The sequence below is a fragment of the Grampus griseus genome (assembly GCF_964374135.1).
Source record: "Grampus griseus genome assembly, chromosome: 17".
In the NCBI taxonomy this organism is placed as follows: Eukaryota; Metazoa; Chordata; class Mammalia; order Artiodactyla; family Delphinidae; genus Grampus; species Grampus griseus.
The window spans coordinates 66,778,034-66,798,345 of record NC_139011.1 but is presented as its reverse complement, the minus strand read 5'-3'; positions in this window follow the sequence as shown (position 1 = coordinate 66,798,345).

Below are 20,312 nucleotides of genomic sequence, written 5' to 3'. Positions count from 1 at the left end.
AACAGGCACAGAATCCTGCTCCATGTTTCTTTCTTAAGACAGACGAATGGATAAAGAAGATGTGGCACATATATACAGTGGAGTATTATTCAGCCATAAAAAGGAATGAAATTGGGTCATTTGTAGAGACGTGGATGGACCTAGAGTCTGTCATACAGAGTGAAGTAAGTGAGAAAGAAAAATAAATATCATATATTAACGCATATATGTGGTATCTAGAAAAATGGTACAGATGGACCTATTTGCAGGGCAGGAATAGAGATGCAGACATAGAGAATGGACGTGTGGACAAGGGGGGTGGGGAGGGATGAATTGGGATATAGGGGTTGACGTATGTGTACTGCCATGTGTAAAACAGATAGCTGGTGGGAACCTGCTGTATAGCGCAGGGAGCTCAGCTCGGTGCTCTGTGGTGACCTAGAGGGGTGGGATGGGAGGCGTGGGAGGGAGGTCCAAGAGGGAGGGGATGTATGTATACATAGAGCTGATTCACTTCGTTGTACAGCAGAAACTAACACAACATTGTAAAGCAACTATACCCCAATTAAAAAAAAACAAAACTGTGACTCCTTTAAGATTGTGACTTCTATAGATACCCAAGAAACCGTGTTTCCCGCTAAAGCTCAAAAGTGGGTTCTAAAGCACAGGCCCTTCCTGCATATTCTGAAGACTGCAGAAAGAATGATGTATTTCAAAACATAATCTTCCAACTTTGAAAAGGCAACAGAAAAGTTCTTCATAAAAGACCAGTGATGTTGAGACAGGTCATTAGATTTTAATCAACAGCTATGTGTTTCCCGTGAGCCATGGCCGCTGAGCCTGCGCGTCCGGAGCCTGTGCTCCGCAACGGGAGAGGCCACAAGAGTGAGAGGCCCGCGTACCGCAAAAAAAAAGTGGACAAAAAAGAAATATCAATAAATGAAAGCTGTGCCCTGCCTTCCCTTTTTTATGAAAATAAGAACAGTGCCTGTCACCAAAGCAGGGCATGAGGACCGTCTGAGCTCCTGCAGGGGCTGGCATCTCTTGGAACATGCTCAGTCCAGCCAGGAGTTCCAGCCTGAGGTATCTGCTCCCAGCGGAGGCACAGAGCAAGGAGATATTTGAGCTCTCACCCCACTCCTGCCTCTGGCTAGGATTCCATGGAATAGATAAACTATCAATCCAGAGAACTGACTGTTCATCCAAAATCAGAGAATCCCGACTCCTTCAAGAAAGACCCAAAGTCTGACATCCACTGGGCTCCAGGGACATGTCTATTTTTGCCAAAAGGCCAGCATTTGGGGAAACAAATGAAAAAGACTAAGATCCCATCAGAAGACAGGTCACCATTTCGCCCACATGTCTCCATATAGAATATATTGGGCGCCAGGCAGGGCTGGGTGCCCACTCTGTAAACGCTGATATTTCCTGTGGCCCAGCCTCAATTCTCCCTGACAGACACCTCTCCACACCTCCTCGGCAACTTCAGGCTTTCTTCTGATTTTAGTTATCACCCAAATGCTGAGAGCTCCCAGATCTACAGAGCCAGCTTCAAGGCAGACCTCGATCCCCGCAAAAGCCTGAGAGCACCCCCAACCTGTCCTAACCCCTGCAACCACTTTAAACCATTACCTCAGTTAAGTCTCACATTAAACCTATGATGTGTCTATTAACCCAGTAAAGATGAAAAGACGGGAATTCCTTGGCAGTCCAGTGGTTAGGACTCCGCACTTTCACTGCAGCAGACCGGATTCCATCCCCGGTAGGGGAACTAAGATACAACAACAACAAAAAAGACTAAAGTTTACAGAAATTGAGTAACTTGCCTGAAATCACTTTTCTAATGAGAGTGGCTAAGTCTCCATTCTAACCACTTTTCACCTCTTCCCAAAGCCCACGCTCTTCCACCTTTTCAGGTCTCCCACCACAGCTGCTACAAGCCCTTCTGCCCCCTCTGCCACCTTCCACATTCCTGGCAAGTGCGGGCATCTTGGTTTACCCTGTGTAGGTCCCGCTGAATTATGCCTTCTCCATGCCTATGTAAAGGGAACAATATTAGGGGAGACCTAACCAGTGTGTGTGTGTGTGTGTGTGTGTGTGTGTGTGTGTGTATGTGTGTGTGTGTGTGTGTGTGTGTGTGTGTGTGTGTGTGTGTTTAGGGGCAGGGGGAGTGGCAGGAAGCCTTCCTGGAGGAAGAGGCATTTAAACTGAAAACTAAAAATAGTTCACCTGGCAAAGCACGTGGAAGGGAGAGGGAGAAGGTGTTTGTTCAGGGCATGAATGGCACATGAAATGACCAGTGCGCTTGGATCACAAGAAAGGAGAAGAGAGTTCCATCTGAAGTTGGAAAGGCTGTCGGAGCCGGATCAGGCAGGGCTTTGTATGCACTTTAAAGCATTTGGACTTTACCTAAGGGCAATGCAGCTGAAGGGGGGTGGTGGTGATACAATTAGGTTTGTGATTTTCAAATGTCAGGCTGCTCTACAGAGAAGGGAGAACGAGCAGATGGGAGGAGGTTACAGGTTCAGAAGCTACTCCAGCAGCAGGTGAATGCTGTTTCATTGTGTGTTGGCAGTACAGGTGGACAGAGTGGGCAAGTTTAAAGGATATTTAGAAGATAGAACTGAAGGGACTGGACTGTGTGTCCGAGGGAGAGGAAGGTAGGAATAGAGGATGAGTCCTATATTTCTGACTTGGCCTCTGGGTGTGTCGGTGCTGTGCCTCGAGGTAGGGGTGCCGATTTTTGTGGGTGCTTTTAGCTCGATGTGCCTATGGGACATGCAGATGGAAAGGGCCAGTAGGTAGTCTGGACTGGAAATGGAGGTTTGCGACCCAAAGGCATAAATGTGGTTCCAAGCTAAGGGAGTGAATGAGATCTCTAGAGAAAGTGCAGACATATAGAAAAGAGAGTCCAACCCAGAACCATGGGGACCGTTCAACACTGAAAACCCCGGAAATCATCTTGTCAAGAAGCCAAGGGCAGAGAATGTTTCAAGGGGCAGGATACGAAAGTAACCAACCCACAGATAAGGACTAAAAATAGCCATGGACACAACGGCCAAGGCAATTTACAGCACTTTTGAATAGCACAGTGTTTGCATACACTAGATTCATATGATTTAACCATCACCAAGAAACTGTCAGCTCAAAGAATTCAAGCCCCGTCATTTGCAGGACTGGAAAGCTGCAGCTTTGGAATGAGAATTTTTCCCGCAAGCAAGCGCTTTGAGTGCCTAAGGGCAATTTTATCTTGCCCTTTGTTTATCTCCAGCATTACCTCCCTGGTTTAGAATTGGCATTCGTTAAAAATGTCAGGAGGAAGATGAAAAACTTTTGGAGCAGGATAGTGGTGATGGTTACACAGCAATGTGAATATACTTACTGCCACTGAGTCATATACTTAAAAATGGTTAAGAACTACTACAAGGCTTTAGTGTCCCTGGATTTGTGTGACTTGTCATTAGAATACCATGGAAAACCCTTTATATATAATATAGCCACAATTATTTAGGGTTGACTTTTTATATTCTCTCTCTCATAAAAAAGAAAGACATATAAATAATATGGCTTTAAAATATTTCTTCTAACTAAACTGAATACATAAGACTTCAGGGCAAATGTAAAAATATTAATTATCATTAAAAACATTTTGTCTCTTGACTGAAAAGAAAATGACCCCAAAAACTTAAAAACAGGGTCTGAAAAAATATTTGTAAAACTAGGTCCATGGCAGGATTATTCACAATAGCCAGAGGTGGAATCAACCCAAGAGCCCATGGATGGATGAATAGATAAGCGAAATGTGGTACCCATGTACAGTGGAATATTATTAAGCCTTAAAAGAAAGGAATTTCTGACATGTGCGATGACATTGGTGGACCTTGAGGACATTACACAAAGAAATAAGCCCGTTTCAAAAAGATAAATACTGTTTGATTCCTTAGAGTACTTACGAGTTGTCAAATTCATCGAGACAGAAAGTAGAAGAGTGCTTGCTAGGGGCTAGGGGGATGGGAGAAATGCAAAATTATTGTTTAATGTGTACAGAGATTCAGTTTTGCAAGAAGAAAACAGTTCTGGAGATGGATGGCGGTCCTGGTGGTACCACAGTGTGACTGTGCTGAGTGCCACTGAACTTGTACACTGAACAGTGATTAGGATACTAGATTTTATGCATATTTTACCACAATTAAATGTAATAATAGAATGGTTTAAAGAGTAAATTTTATGTTGTGTGTACTTTACCACAATAAAAAAAAAAAAAAAGAGCACGCTGCTGCAGCGACTGCAAACTATGTAGTTGCTGAATTACGGCCGAAGAGGAAACACTTCTTTGATTAAAAAACAAACAAACCAAAACGAAAAACAAAACTTAAGCGTGTGTCTAGATATTTTATTCCATAACGAAAGGAGTACAACTTTTAAACTTAAGTATGTTTGACAAGTTTTTTAAAATGTGAGGAAAGAAAGATAGCAAGCATGAGGGAAGGAAGAAAAGGTACCACTTCCGTCAACTATTAAATCATCTTAGGATGGATACACACAGGATTTAAGCTCGAGGTATACAGTGCTCCTCCTGACTCCCTTCAAGAAGGGAGTTCTCTCAGGCATGTGATCCAGGAAGGGAAGGGAAGCAGAGTTCCCATGACAGGGGGACGTTGGCTCCATCCTCTGCATCTTGTGCTAAGGATGGCTTTTTTTCTGGGTGGTGCACACTGAGCTCTCTGCAACATTTTTGCTCCTGCCACCATGATTAAGTTGTGTCAGCTCTGGTTCCTTAGGAAACTCAGTGATGTAGATGATGCTATTATTTTCTAATCAGATCTAGACTATATCAAACTTCTGGACTACCATTTATGCCTGTTCCCTCAGGACTCTGGGAACTTTTCCAATCTTTTCTATGCTTTGGAACCATTTAAATGTGGAAATCATTGGGCTTCTCTGGTGGGGCAGTGGTTAAGAATCCACCTGACGATGCAGGGGGCACGGGTTCAAGCCCTGCTCCGGGAAGATCCCACATGCCATGGAGCAACTAAGCCCGTGCACCATAACTACTGAGCCTGCACTCTAGAGCCCGCGAGCCACAACTACTGAAGCCCGTGTGCCTAGAGCCGGAGCTCTGCAACCAGAGAAGCCACAATGAGAAGCCTGCGCACTGCAACGAAGAGTAGCCCCCGCTCACCGCAGCTAGAGAAAGCCTCGTGCAGCAACAAAGACCCAATGCAGTCAAAAATAAATAATAAAATAAATGAATAAATTTATTTAAAAAATAAAATAAATAAATAAATGTGGGAATCATCTGCTCCTGAAAGGTTACACAGACTCACATCACCTAGAAAAGCCCTGGGTCCTGATACCCTTTTAGGAAATAGATTTTTGGCAACATGATAAATTCCTTCCAAGATTATTGACCTATTCAAGCTTTCAACCCTTCCTGAAAACAATTTTGGCAATTTAGATATTCATAGTATATACTCAAAGAATATTTTTACATTCGTTGGTACATATTTTCAGATTTATTAATATTATATTTTATATCATACTGTCATATTTTTCATCTTTTTAGGACTTCTGGTTATATTACCTTTCTTACTCCTAGTGTTTTTTGTTTTTTTCTTTTCGGTACGCGGGCCTCTCCCGTTGCGGAGCACAGGCTCAGCGGCCATGGCTCACGGGCCCAGCTGCTCCGTGGCCTTGTGGGATCTTCCCGGACCGGGGCACGAACCCGTGTCCCCCCCTGCATCGGCAGGCGGACTCTCAACCACTGCGCCACCAGGGAAGCCCTCCTAGTGGTTTTTAATTGGTATTTTCTCTTTATTTTTATCTTGATCAGACTTGACTATTTGTTGGTTTTTTCCAATAACAAGAGCTTGATTTTATTTGTGTCAGCGTTTCTTTCATTTTCTTCTTCACCAATTTCTGCTTCCCCTACTTCATAACTGCTTCATAATTTATAATCTATAATGCACTCCAGTTATATTAATGTAAATTTTACTAGTCTTAAGGACGCACCAAGAAGATGTATCAGTCGAAACTAGAAGTTTTTTTTTTTTTTTTTTTGAAACTAGAAGTTTTAATACCCATTCAACAAAAACAGACTCACAGATACGGAGAACAGGCCTGTGGTTGCCAAGGCAGGTGGGTGGTGGAGGAAAAGCCTGGGAGTTTGGGATTAGCAAATGCAAACTATTAAACATAGGATGGATAAACAACAGGGTCCTACTTATAGCACAGGGAATATATTCAATATCCTGTGATAAACCATAATGGAAAAGAATATGAAAAAGTATATATGTATAACTGAGTCACTTTGCTGTACAGCAGAAATTAACACAACATTGTCAATCAACTATACTTCAATAAATTTTTTTTAAAAACTTGAAGTTTTGGTACTTCCCTGGCGGTCCAGTGGTTAAGACTCTGAGCTTCTACTTCAGGAGGCGCAGGTTTGATCCCTGGCTGGGGAACTAGGATCACGCATGCTGCGCATCGTGGCCAAAAACAAAAATAAAACCTCGGAATTTTATACATATTCATATATGTCATTTTTTTTTTTTTTTTGTGGTACGCGGGCCTCTCACCGCTGTGGCCTCTCCCGTTGCGGAGCACAGGCTCCGGACGCGCAGGCCCAGCGGCCATGGCTCACAGGCCCAGCCGCTCCGTGGCATGTGGGATCTTCCCGGACCGGGGCACGAACCCGTGTCCCCTGCATCGGCAGGCGGACTCTCAACCACTGCACCACCAGGGAAGCCCTATATGTCATTATTTTTCAAATAGCTAAGATGGATGTTTGGTTACACCTGCTTTTATTTATTTATTTATTTATAAAATACATTAACAAATAAATTTATTTATTTTTTGGCTACGTTGGGTCTTCGTTGCTGCGCGCGGGCTTTTCTCTGGTTGCAGCGAGCGGGGGCCACTCTTGTGACAATATCTGAAAAAAACGCAGTGATTTTTCCCTCTGAAGGATATGCAGCCTTCATCTTATCCAGTTGTTTGGGCTTTCATCTCATTTGGTCTGGCACAAAAATTAACTTCATTTTACAGCTCATCACACCCAGCATATGCTCCAACAAATGGATTCATGTGTCCGGAGACCAGTAAAATCCCTGTCTCCCTTGGGGATTCTGCTATAGCATTTGTTCGAGGACATTAATGGATGTCCCAACCAGTCCATGTTTTCTAAAGCAATGACAACTCAAGGTCATACTCTCAAAATGAGACATGTTCAATACAATGACTGCAAAACATTGTATGTGTGCAGCACACGGACATTCTTGGTGATGTCAATCATACATACTGCTTCTTTTTCCAATACAAAATTTCATGGGGATCCTTATTCGAAGAGGCATTTTAAAAATCAACAAATCAATCTCTAGTAAGAAGCCTTTTGCATGAGTACCCAATGTTTGTTCAGAGGCACTGCAGGGAAACCTAACTAGAAATGTGTACCAGATGATTGATGAAAAAAATGGTCAAGATGATAAACTCTCTCAGAACTTATGCTCCAAGCCCCCCAAAAGGTTTCATTATAATCTCCACCAAATTACTTCAAATGAAAGTTCAGCAACTCTCTGTCTTTTAGGCAAAATATTTTCAATAATCTGGAGTTTCTTGTCCCGTAAACTAAATTGCTCAGTAAGACAGAAGAATGGATGTATTTCAGTATAGGGGTTGTGATTTTTAAAAGAAAAAAGGAAAATGTCGAGAATGAAGGGACAGTTCCCAAAACCAATGGGAAAGAAAAATACAATTTGGAATTTGAGAGAACGCTGCTTGGCAAATCACAGAAAGTTTTTCAAGGACATATCATAAAACCAGAACACTAAACTCCTCTTATGGAAAGGCAGGCCAGTGGATTAAGGCGATGCTGAGTATGAAAGCTACACTAACAGAAATATTGATAGATCATTTATCAGGTCTTTTACTAATACAGTAAAAATAAATACCCATCCGACTGAATTGGAAGGATGTAGATTATTTTTCCCTATTTGTAGTCTGAGCTAATAGATACGAATAGAATTTTTTTACCCAGTTTATAGACAGGCTTCTAATCAACTTAATTATCATTGTCTAGATTTCATTCAATGTCCATATTGTATATCATAAAACCATACAAGGGGCACCTGAGTGTGGATTTTTCATGTACGATTTTCACTTGCAGCAAATCAGACCAGCATGGGATTCAAAACTAAAAATAGTAACAGCAAAAAAAAAAAAATTAATTAATAAACTCCTACCCCCAACATCTTCTAAAAAAAAAAAGAAATGGGGGACCTGATCAACTCTACTTCAATAAAATTAAAAAATAAAAATAGTAACAAACATGTAAAAGTGAGCTTATCAAAACCAGAATTGCTCAGTCCAGTTAAACTGTCCTAGAGTTCTGAGGGTCTAAGCTCTCCCCTCCTCCTGAACAACATCGGTACCAATGCTGCCCTGCCTCTCAGACCCCTCACTGCTCCTCCCTTGGAGATGGAAGTTCCTAGTAAAATCCAGAACAGAGCTATCTTTTTTTTGGCCGCACCCTGGGCTTGCAGGATCTTAGTGTCCCGAACAGGGATCAAACCCGGGCCCCCTTCAGTGGAAGTGCAGAGTCCTAATCACTGGACAGCCAGGGCATTCCCCTGGAACAGAGCTATCTGAACAGAAGTGGGGGGAAAAAATATATATTTTTTATATATATATATATACACACACACACACACACAATTTGAAAAATACAGAAATGGCAGAAATCATTATCAGACTCATGTTTTCTGTCTCTCATTAAAAGTGTAATAAAAGACAAAAGCAAAGTAATAAAAGACAAAAAAAAGGAAAGGAAGAATGGAAAAAAATAGGGATTTCCCTGGTGGCGCAGTGGTTAGGAGTCCGCCTGCCAATGCAGGGGACACGGGTTCAAGCCCTGGTCTGGGAGGATCCCACATGCCGTGGAGCAACAAAGCCCGGATGCCACAATTACTGAGCCCGCGCTCTGGAGCCCACGAGCCACACTACCGAAACCTGCTTGCCTAGAGCACGTGCCCTGCAGCAAGAGAGGTCACCGCAATGGGAAGCACATGCACCGCAACGAAGAGTAGCCCCCGCTTGCTGCAGCTAGAGAGAGCCCGCACGCAGCAACGAAGACCCAATGTAGCCAAAATTAAATAAATAAAATAAATTAATTAAAAAAAAAAGAATGGAAAAAAATAGATCTATCAGGTAGATGCTAATAAAAAGAAAGTAGACATAGTAATAATACTATTAGACGAATTTGGAATCAAGGCTAAAAGTATTAAAAGGGACAAGAGGAATATTTTATAGTTATAAAAGGTATGATCCACCAAGAATATGTAACAGTTAGGAAACTTTATGTCCCTAATAACACAGATTCAAAATATATAAAGTAAAACCTGATAACAAGACAAACAAGTTATTGACAAACCCACAATATAGTGGGAGATTTTAACCTATCACTCAAAAATCAACAGATCAAATATATACAAAAAATATAGATGCAGATGATTAAATAACACAATTTAATTAACAAACTGGAATTCATAGACATAGATTTTCTTACCCAACAAAAAAATACACATCCTTGGGCTTCCCTGGTGGCGCAGTGGTTGAGAGTCTGCCTGCCGATGTAGGGGACACGGGTTCATGCCCTGGTCTGGGAGGATCCCACATGCCTCGGAGCAGCTGGGCCCGTGGGCCATGGCCACTGGGCCTGCGCATCCGGAGCCTGTGCTCCACAACGGGAGAGGCCACAACAGTGAGAGGTCCGCGTACTGCAAAAAAAAAAAAAAAACACATCCTTTTCAGACACTCATGGAATTTTTGCAAACATTAGCCATATATTAATTAGGTCAGTAAAAAAGTTCAATGAATTCCTCAAATTAGAAGTTTACACAGGCCACATTCATTGGCTATAATGTACTGAAATTAGAAGTTAGCCAAAAGGAGCACCTGTTCCAAAAATCTCTTCCAGTATGTCTCTGGAGGTCTGAGATTTTTTTCAGTTTTCTCCTGCTCCACACATTGTCTCTGTTTCCTCCCAGTTGTTTTTTTTTTTTCCCCTATTTTCTTATTTTGATCTCTGTTTGGCACATTTAAGGCTTTTGCCATGTCAATGATCCTTGTTCAGAATGTAGATGTTCAGTCTGGCATTTTCTGTCCACCTGAGGGTGGGCCTGGATAGGTTGAGGGGTGAGATCTGAGGATCTGTTTCTTATCAATCTGCAACCAATTCTCCTAACTTCATCCCCATCCCGTACTCCCATTTGTGGAAGAACTTGATGTCTCTCTGAGCCATCTTGGGGCCTGTGGTGGGAATCTTGATTCTTGCCAGTTTTTTCTCTGCCTCTAGGGAGTCAGCTCTCTCAGGTCGGCTAAAACAGTTAATACCTAACCATCTGCTTTCCAGCTTCCAAAATTTTGTCACAATATCTTGTCCGCCATGATTTCTTTTCCCTTTGTCCTTATAGTTTTCTGCCTTTTTTCCCCTTTTAGTATCATCTTTAAACCAAGCAATTAGACACTCTTTCTCAATGTACATTTTTGTGCTAGTAGCATATAGAGTACTTATCTTTTTTTTTTTTCTTCCAGATATTTGACAATAAAAGCAAAAGAAGCTTTTAGATTTTGCACACTGCTTGGCTTTTTGTTTTTGTTTTTTTTTTTCTTTTATGGTTTCCTTCAGAGTGAGTCAGTCTTTCTAGAATGATGGCCCAATGAGAATTCTTCTCTTTTCTTAAATATAGTCCTTCCACTTCTCCAAAATTCTGTTCAGGATATTTGCTTTCCACAAAGCTTTCCTTTATTGGACTGCATCTTATTTCAATGCTTCTGGTCACTCTAGCTCACTAGCTGTATATTGGATGCATATTTCATGTTCATGTCACTCAAGTATATATCAGCTCATCTGATACATACTTCCCATGCCTCCCACTCCTTCACTGCGGGTGGACTGCAGACCGACCATCAGAGAGAGGTTTTCCATTTTAATTAATCCATTCAACTGTCAGTTTCCTGAAGATTTATGTTTTCTAATTTGTGGGGAAAGGTGGGAACCAGTTTCCCAGAGGAGTTGAAATCTAGGCTGAAACTTATAAGATGTGGAATTTAGCTAGGTGAAAAACACAGTGATCCAGGTAGAGGAAATTATCTGCCCATACATCTCCTCACCCCTCACAGCACTCAGAGGACACTGTCATTAATGATGGCCCAAAGAGCAGTGAGCATGAGGCAGCTTATTGCCACGTACACAATTGTTGCTGTTTTATTCCTGGTTCTCTCTTGTCCAAACAGCAGTACCCAAGTAGGTAGTTTCTATATATATATATATATATATATATATTCAGTATATAAAAATATATATTATATGCATATTCATCTATTAAGGAACCAATATAGGAAGTATAAGAGGTAGTCCCTTGCATTCAAGAAGTTTAACAGTAGTGAAGGACATGTACAGGGCAATCAGATTTAGGGAGAATGAATAACCGAGAAACTTCATAAAGTGCCAGGTTACATCAATCTTGGACTTGAGGCTTCGCCTCTACACTCCCTAAGCAGCTTGCAAAACGGCACCACAAAGATTGCCGAGGGGGGTGCGAGGGAAGGTTGCCTGCTCGCTCTGATGCCTTCCTTCAGCCCTGTCCCACCAAGAACCTCTCTCTGAGGTCTGGACCCATTCCGGCAAAAAGAAAAACATCACCAATAGAAACCAGGATCATTCGCCCTTTTCCTAGCCCGGCTACATGTTCTGGCCTTTTCCGAAGGTTGAAGCAGTGGAACCCCACGCATCGACCTTGGCCCGAGACTCACATGCCACCAGGCCTGAACCGAGAGCAAACCTCGGCCTGGGCGCTGGATAACTTCCCTGCGTTGGGCGGCCACTCTTGCCAGTTCTGCAGGGACGGAACTACAGTGCAGGCGGGATGCTGCGTCTTGCTAGCAGCGGGCACAGAGATGGTTCCCGAGTTGAGAAGGGTCAGAAACGCTGTGGAGACCCACGTGTCCAGGAGCCAATGGCTGAAACTGAGACGGAGCGACAGTCACCCCAAGACGAGGCGGATGCTACAGACCGCACAGCCCGGAGATGCCAGCACCCGCGGAGGTAGACAGAGGCACGACCACATAGCCGCCGGGAGTCCACGCCAGCCCCCGAAGCTGCTGAAAACTCAGGCTTAAAACAGGGTGGAATCCGGGAAGGAACCCCAGCCTAACGCCCGGCCGACAGCGCCCCTTCGACGATGCCCTGGCCTGGAGCCCGAGACACCCCAGTGGTGCCCTCTTTCAGCCTGGGCGGACTTCTCCCCGGGCCGGCCCTGCACCGGGATGAGCCTGGGGTCACTGTGGTGCAGACAGTCCCTACTGTTCTTTCCTTTCCTGAACTACGTCATGCGATCAATCATAGCTTAAGGATCTTTTCTTTTAGATCTGCTTGGAATTGTCCTGTTTCTTATCTTATTCGAATCGTACACTATGATTAAAAAGAAAAACGAAAACCAGCGCCCCATCTCAGTGTGCAGGTAGAGAGCCCCAAGTTAGACCTTTCGTCAGAGGGCGGGTCTCTAGCTGCCTCCTAGGTGGCTCCCCAAAGTTAGGTGAGAGCCAACCCGGCCTCCAGGGTTAGGGCGGTGAGCCGGGAGGGCTGGGGTGCAGCCTGGAGCGGGTCTAGGAGCTCCGGGAGGCCCGGGGCCGCGTGGGGAGCATGGAGCGAATCCGTGCCTCAGTTCCTCTCTGCAGGAAGGATGCACGCCGACCGCGGCCACGCTCGCTCGCCCGCCCCCTCTCTGGCCCCAGACGGCGGCTGGGCTTCCCACTCACCCGGGTGTGGAGGCTCCGGCAGCCTCGGGTGGAGGGTTGGGGAAGGAGGTCCGGCGTGGGGTTAGGGAGGGAGAGGAGAAAGGAAGGGGGAGACTGCGACTCCCCATGGCCAGCGGCCCAGAAGAGGGCCACCTGTCGTCAGGGCCATAGTCACACCCACGCAGGGGATGGGGCAGGGCCGGGCCTTGGAGGTCCCCTGCGAGGGACATCCATCCATCAATTGGGTCTGGACCCCTCCTGTGCCTCCTCCCTTCCCATCCCACACTAGATGCCTGGTCTCTTGGCCGGATCAGTCCTCCCTACAGGGGAAATCGCTGGCAGTCAAGGTGAAATCAGCGCCCCGCTTTAGCCAGGAAAGCTCTGAATAATGTCGGTAATTATTGGAGGGGGAAGGGGGGCAGCTAAAGGAAAAATCAAGAAAGTAATAACAATAGCTGCTGTTGAAGTCTCCACCACTGCAGCACACCTGGGCCCACCGAAACCTTACCATTCCTTACCTATGTTTGGTCCCATTAGTCTGCGTCTAGAAATTGATTCGAATAAAAAAACAATCCGGGATGCAGGCAAGTATTTATCTACGCGGACGTTTATTTAGCACAGCTATTATTATTTTTTTTTTTTGCGGTACGCGGGCCTCTCACTGTTGTGGCCTCTCCCATTGCGGAGCACAGGCTCCGGACGCGCAGGCTCAGCGGCCATGGCTCACGGGCCCAGCCGCTCCGCGACATGTGGGATCTTCCCAGACCGGGGCGCGAACCCGCGTCCCCTGCATCGGCAGGCGGACTCTCAACCACTGCGCCACCAGGGAAGCCCTAGCACAGCTATTTTTAACATTGAGACATTGGAAGCTATTTAAATGATCAACATTGATTCTAAATCATGGCACATCCTTTTTTTTAAAACTTCTTTTATTTTATTATTTTTGGTTATGTTGGGTCTTCATTGCTGCACGCGGGCTTTCTCTAGTTGTGGCGAGTGGGGGCTGCTCTTCCGTGCGGTGCGCGGGTTGCTGAGCACGGACTCTAGGTACCCGGGCTTCGGTAGTTGTGGCACGCAGGCTCTAGAGCGCAAGCTCAGTCGTTGTGGCGCACGGGCTTAGCTCCTCTGCGGTATGTGGGATCTTCCCCGACCAGGGCTCGAACCCGTGTCCCCTGCATTGGCAGGCAATTCTTAACCACTGCGCCACAGGGAAGTCCCTATGGCACATCCGTTTACTGGGATTTAATGTGCACGTTTAAAGTCATTTTTACGGAAGGATACTTTTGATTAACAGAAAACGTTCATTGCATAGTAAGTGGGGGAGGGGAGGTTTACAAAACAGTTTCTGTTTAATGAATAAGAGGTATAGACATAATCTGGATGCACAGAGACTGGAAAATGGTTGCCTCCAGGTGGCTGGATGCAAAGCATGAATTTTCCCCAAGGATAAGAGAAAAAAAAAGTTATTTCAAAAGGCAGTTTGAGGACTTCCCTGGTGGCGTAGTGGTTAAGAATCCTCCTGCCAATGCAGGGGACATGGGTTCGAGCCCCGGTCCGGGAAGATCGTATATACCACGGAGCAACTAAGCCCTTGCGCCACAACTACTGAGCCTGTGCTCTAGGGCCCGCGAGCCACAACTACTGAAACCCGCGCGCCTAGAGCCCGTGCTCCGCAACAAGAAAAGCCCCGGCAATGTGGAGCCCCCGCTCGCGGCAACTAGAGAAAGCCCCTTGCAGAGCAAGGAAGACCCAATGCAGCCAAAAATAAATAAATAAATAATTTTTTTTTTTTTAATAAAGCAATTTGATTCCGCCCTTCAAACCCTCTCTCCCTTCCCCCTCGCTCGAGGTCGTCAAGTTCGGAGCAGCGGAGTGGTCTGGGGCGGCCGCAGGAAGCGAACCTGTTCCGCGCCCCCTCTTGGCGGATGCATTCCAGCGCCGCCGCAGGCAACGAACGCTTCTGGCGGGACCCGGAAGGGTGTGGGCGGCTGGCCAGGGGTCCTGGCATTTCCACTCCCCTCTCGCCGCTGGCGCCTTTCTTCAAAATGTGTTGATTTCGGGAATTGACCGGAAATTACAAGGCCAATAAAACGTCCTCCGCTTTAGAACTCTGGTTAAGCCGGAGAGCAGATTGCCCCCCCAGTCCGTCAGAGATCTCCACCGCGGTAATCTTTGGCGTTCCCCGCCCAGAAATCTCCCGGAGGTGATCACTGCCGGCGGGAGGGGAGCTGTGTCACGGCCTCTGCCGGCCGGGAAGGAGGGTCTCAGTGACTCAGCAGAGACCAGATCGACTCCCACTCAAGACCAGAAAACCAGGGGCAGGTGAAACCCAGGGCGGCCACTGGCTCCCTGGAGACCCAGCCGGGAGACGGGGTCCTGGCCATCTGTTCTCAGATCCCTGGGAGCAGGGATCTATTCCTCAGAATCTGTTGTGTACCCCCCACCAAACATTAGGCACTTCTGTCTTTCCACCTCCATTGCCCCATCGGAGGCTGCTAGCCGTTTCTAGAGTTTTCCAATTCAAATGCTTACTAGCTTTGCACCCCAATTTGGCGTCTCCATACAGGGCCAAAAAAGGAAGACCTGACCATAGCAAATGTTAGGGGAGAATGTGCCTTCATTGCATGTTTGTTCATGGAAGTCTTATAGAGGATAAATTAATTCAACCTCTTCATTTTACAGATAAGGAAGCTGAAGCCCAGTGGAGTGACAAGCCAGTCCTGGAGGGCATGATAGCTTCAGTACAGAAAGACGGCCCTTCACGAATTTACATAAGGCCAGCTAGGAGGGTTTCCTATCTAATTTCCCCCTGCCTAGTTACTAATGCCTGGAAAATTGTAGTTTCTACCCATCATGAGGAAGTACACATAAGCTCTGTACAGATACATACCTGCTATACAGAGAGTTAGGATTCTTCTGGCTTCACAGTAGGTTTATAGAAAGAATGTCAAACATCCTTTGAAAAACTTCAATTTTAATTAGCCACTCAACACTCCATTGTATCCATGGGCCACCAGTCCCGTTGCTGGACATTTATGTTATCATGTTTTTCATTGTCAAAAACAATGCTGCTAAGGGACTTCCCTGGCAGTCCAGTGGTTAAGGCTCTGTGCTTCCACTGTAGGGCACAGGTTCGATCCCTGTTCCGTGTGCTGAGCTGTGCGGCCAGAAGCAAAAATAAAAACAAACAACCACAACAAAAAACATGGTGCTGCTTAGAATGGATTCCTAGATCTAGAATTAGTTAAGTTAAAGACTACAGACCTTTTAAAAAAAGGCTTTTGGTGCCCAGTGCCTAATTGCCTTCTACGAGTCATGCTGGTCTATACACTGTAGGTAGCAGAATGGGGCTGCCCATTGGCTTTGATTACCAAACCAAGGTTGAGAGGTTGGCAAGGTTGAGAATTTGTTGTGAGTGCATGAAAGGGACAAGGTGTAGCAGCCTGATGGTGGCCATATGGGATCTTGCAGAAGCATCCTAGGGTAGCGCACCTTCTTTAAGCGTACCTTGAACCCATTGTGCCTGGCTTCTCTAGTACCCGGGACCATGCGTGTTGTTGACTAAATGAATGTGTTCCATATTCCTCACCCCCAGCTCCATAGGTCCCAGCTGGCCGATCTGGGCTGTCACCTTCCTGCCTGCCAGCACAAGGTGTAAGCTTCTCATGACGCTGCCTTTTCCCTCCTGTCTTCAAAGTGCTGTGCTTTCTCACTTGCTCTTTTTTCTTTTTAATTAAAAAAAAATTAATATATTTATTTTTGGCTGTGTTGGGTCGTCGTCGTGCGCGGGCTGTCTCTAGTTGTGGTGAGCAGGGGCTACTCTTTTTTGCGGTGCATGGGCTTCTCATTGTGGTGGCTTCTCTTGTTTCTGAGCACGGGCTCTAGGCGCACAGGCTTCAGTAGTTGTGGCACGCGGGCTCAGTAGTTGCGGCGCACGGGCTTAGTTGCTCCGTGGCATGTGGGATCTTCCCGGACCAGAGCTCGAACCCGTGTCCCCTGCACTGGCAGGCAGATTCTTAACCACTGTGCCACCAGGGAAGTCCCCCCACTTGCTCTTTAGTTTTGTGTCTTTGTTCTCCCCTCTCCAGGCTGTCACATACCCTGGGTGGCTGCTGTCACTATTACACTTTGATTCCATAGTAATGACAATAAAGGGAAGGCCAGAGCTCACCTTTTCATAAGTTCATTCATTCATTTATTCATTCAATAAATATTTATTGAGCCACCTGCTATAAATACAGGGTACTATGTTGACTGGAAACAGAGAAGGAAACAATATTGATATTAATATCTAACATTTATTGAACACATACTAAATGCCATACACTACATTAAGGATAAGGTTAGGTACATGATTTTACTTAATCTTTATATAGCCCAATCAGGTTAAGTACTATTATTTCCCGCATTTTACAGATAAAGGAACAGATGTCAACAGCAGCTAAAGGTCACACAACTGGTTAAATGGTGGAGTTTAGATCCAAATCTAGGTGGCCAGCACTCAAAGCTAGATGCAGAAGAGTGGGGAGGGCTCCAGGCAGAAGACGTATAATCAGTGAAGGCCCTGAGGCAGAAAGTAATTTGACTTGTTAAAAGAGACTGTCAGAAAGCTAGGGTGGCCGGAGCAGAGTTCTAAGGGGGAGTATGTTTCAGGAAGAGGCTGGAGATCTTGTAGGTAAAGGTTAAAGATTTTGGACTATAAATGCAAAGCTATTAAAGGGCCTCGGGCAAAGGAGTGATTTGTGTTTTGAAAAGATGCCTCTGGCTGGGAAGGAAAAGACCCGGAGGGGCAGGAATAGATGCGTGTCATCGGGTGGAGATGGTGGGCCTGAGGCTTCCGAGATGAAGTGTATGAGCTGGAGGTGAGGTGTGACCACCAGGTTCCTAGGACGGGAGGTGGTGGGACCATTCCTAAGATAGGGATCTGGTGGGTGGTCAGGCTTGTAGGAAAGATCTTTAGTTTTAGACAGGGCAAAATCAGTTTTGCCTCCAAGACCCACACAGAGACTTCCAGTAGGAATTCAGGTCAAAATGTAGGAATTGGCAGGGTGGAGGGGGCCGTTGAAGCCAGCTCTGGAGGTGCAGGACACTGTGGGGACAGAGTGTGTCGTGGGGGGAGAATGCAGGGTCCCAGCATGGACAGATGAAGTATAGGAAGGGGGCCTGTGAAGGTTCCAGAGGAAACAGGAGTGTCGAGGAAGGATCAGGAGAGGAATCCGTGCTTCAGATGCAGACTCACACCCAGTGGAGGCTGGAATGTCCACGGGGGTCAGGCTTGTAAGCTGGGACCGGAAGTAGCCTCACCTCTCTCGACTCCCCAGAATTTGTGGGCTGAGCAGCTGTCCTCCTGCTCCTATTTAGTTTCAGCAGAACATAATTCTGAAGTGACTTTTAGGGCTTTCTTTGTATTTTCTATCAGATATTTACATTTATGTCTCACCTAACCCCCCAAAAAGGGGGGGTATAATTAAAGGGAAGAACGCTTACATGTCACTGTATCCACTTTCCTCATTCGTATTTCTGTCTGTGCACAGATTAGCCATTAATAAGGGAATGCAACTGAACATTTAAAAACATCCCTAGGGACTTCCCCAGCGGTCCAGTGGTTAAGACTCTGCACGAGGGCGGGTGTTCGATCCCTGGTCGGGGAACTAAGATCCCACACGCTGGGCAGCGTGGCCCAAAAAATCCCCCCAAAATCCCCAAACGAACAAAAATCTCTAGAACTGCACTAACAGAAACAGTGAATCAAGTTCTCTGAGTCCTAATCTTCCCGAAACGGCAACGTGCAAATCCCAATTCTTTTCCTAGGTGCCTCCAAGTCCAGTCTCATTTGGGCACTACTTTTTCCCCAACAAAACTGTCACCAACCATTGAGTCCCTGCTGGGCAAGAAACACAGGTGCTGAGACATCCAGATTAGGTGCTCAGTAATTATTTCATGAAAGAAGGACAGGAGAGAGGAAGGGAAGAGAGGAAAAGAAGGGGGAAGATTGCCATACAAGAGCTCACAGTTTGGTGGTGAAGATCTTTAAATGACTGAAGGCTATTTGGGTAAATGGTGGCAATATGCTCATTTCCTAAGAACATGGTTGAAAATGAATCTTCAGAGCACTAGCTCACATAGGCGTGTGAATATGAAATGCTTTATGTGAGATGAATACCTTTAAATAGAGTATAAAAGCAATGGGTTTGGGTTTGAAATGAAAGAAACACTTCAATCGTCCTGCACACTAGCAAAACGCTGTGTGCGCTGCATGGCAGCACACAAGCCGATTGCAGCATTAGCTGCTTTTTAGCGGGTTTATCAACCAATCATTGAGTGAGTTAGCTCTACACCCAGGGAACGCTGATGGCAGCATTAGCCGTAAAATAAATAAGCTACTAGGTACAATAGCTAAATGAATAGACTTCTCCTTGGTTGTTTTATGGCCTGAGAAGCATGCAGCTTTTCATTAAAGGAATCATTTGAAAATGTGGAAACTGATACTGCCGCAGCTCAGCGCTCTCTGCCCATTGGTAATGGCCTCTGGGTCAGTAGTGGGAGCGGAGACCAATGTCCATTTGCTTTTGCACAGATTGTTATTGAATGAAACCTTTAATGGGGGAGTTTACGATCCCACTCAGCTGAGAGCTCAGGGCTGCCTTAGAATAGTCTTTCCCTTTACCTTCAGGGCTCTTAGAGAATCAATACAGGTAATATGTCAGTTGGTGGTCAGCCGTCCTGTAAACAGAAAGGTAGAGCTGAAATGGAAGCTGACAGGTAGCCACTTAGAGAGAGGGCGTGGGGTAAACACTCTGAAAGTGAAGCTCCTCTTGGGAGTGTGCAGCCCTCCCATTACAGTCAGTGCTGGGATCAGACAGGAAGAGATTAGGAAGGAAGGCTAGCTAGCAGGGGAAAAGCCCCTCGGAGCTTAGGAAAGGCCTTCCATCATGGTGCGATTTTAGAGCCCCAGAATTCATGTGGTTTGTCCATTTGTAGCAGCCATCATCGGTCTCATTTAAAAAAAAAAAAAAAGTGGTAAAATACACAACAGAATTTACCATCTTAACCATTTTTGTTTGTTTTTTTGGCTGTGCAACTTGCAGGATCTAAGTTCCCTGACCAGGGAATGAACCCGTGCCCCCTGCAGTGAAAGCACGGACTCCTAACCCCTGGACCGCCAGTGAAGCCCCCCATCTTCACCATTTTTAAGTGTACAGTTCAGTGGCATTAAGTACATTCACGTTGCTGTGCAGCCATTACCACCACCCAGCTCTAAAACTCATCTTGCAAAACTGAAACTCTGTACCCATGAAACACTAATTCCCCATTCCTCCCTCCCCCGCCCCAGGCTACCATGACTCTACTTTCTATGAATCTGACTACTCTATGTGCTTCGTATAAATGGAATCATACAATATTTGTCCTTTTGTGATTGGCTTGTTTCACTCAGCATCATGTCCTCACAGCTCACCCGTGTTGTAGCCGGTTGGGATTTCTTCCCTTTTAAGGTGGAATCTTATTCCATTGCAGGTACAGACCACATTGTTTAT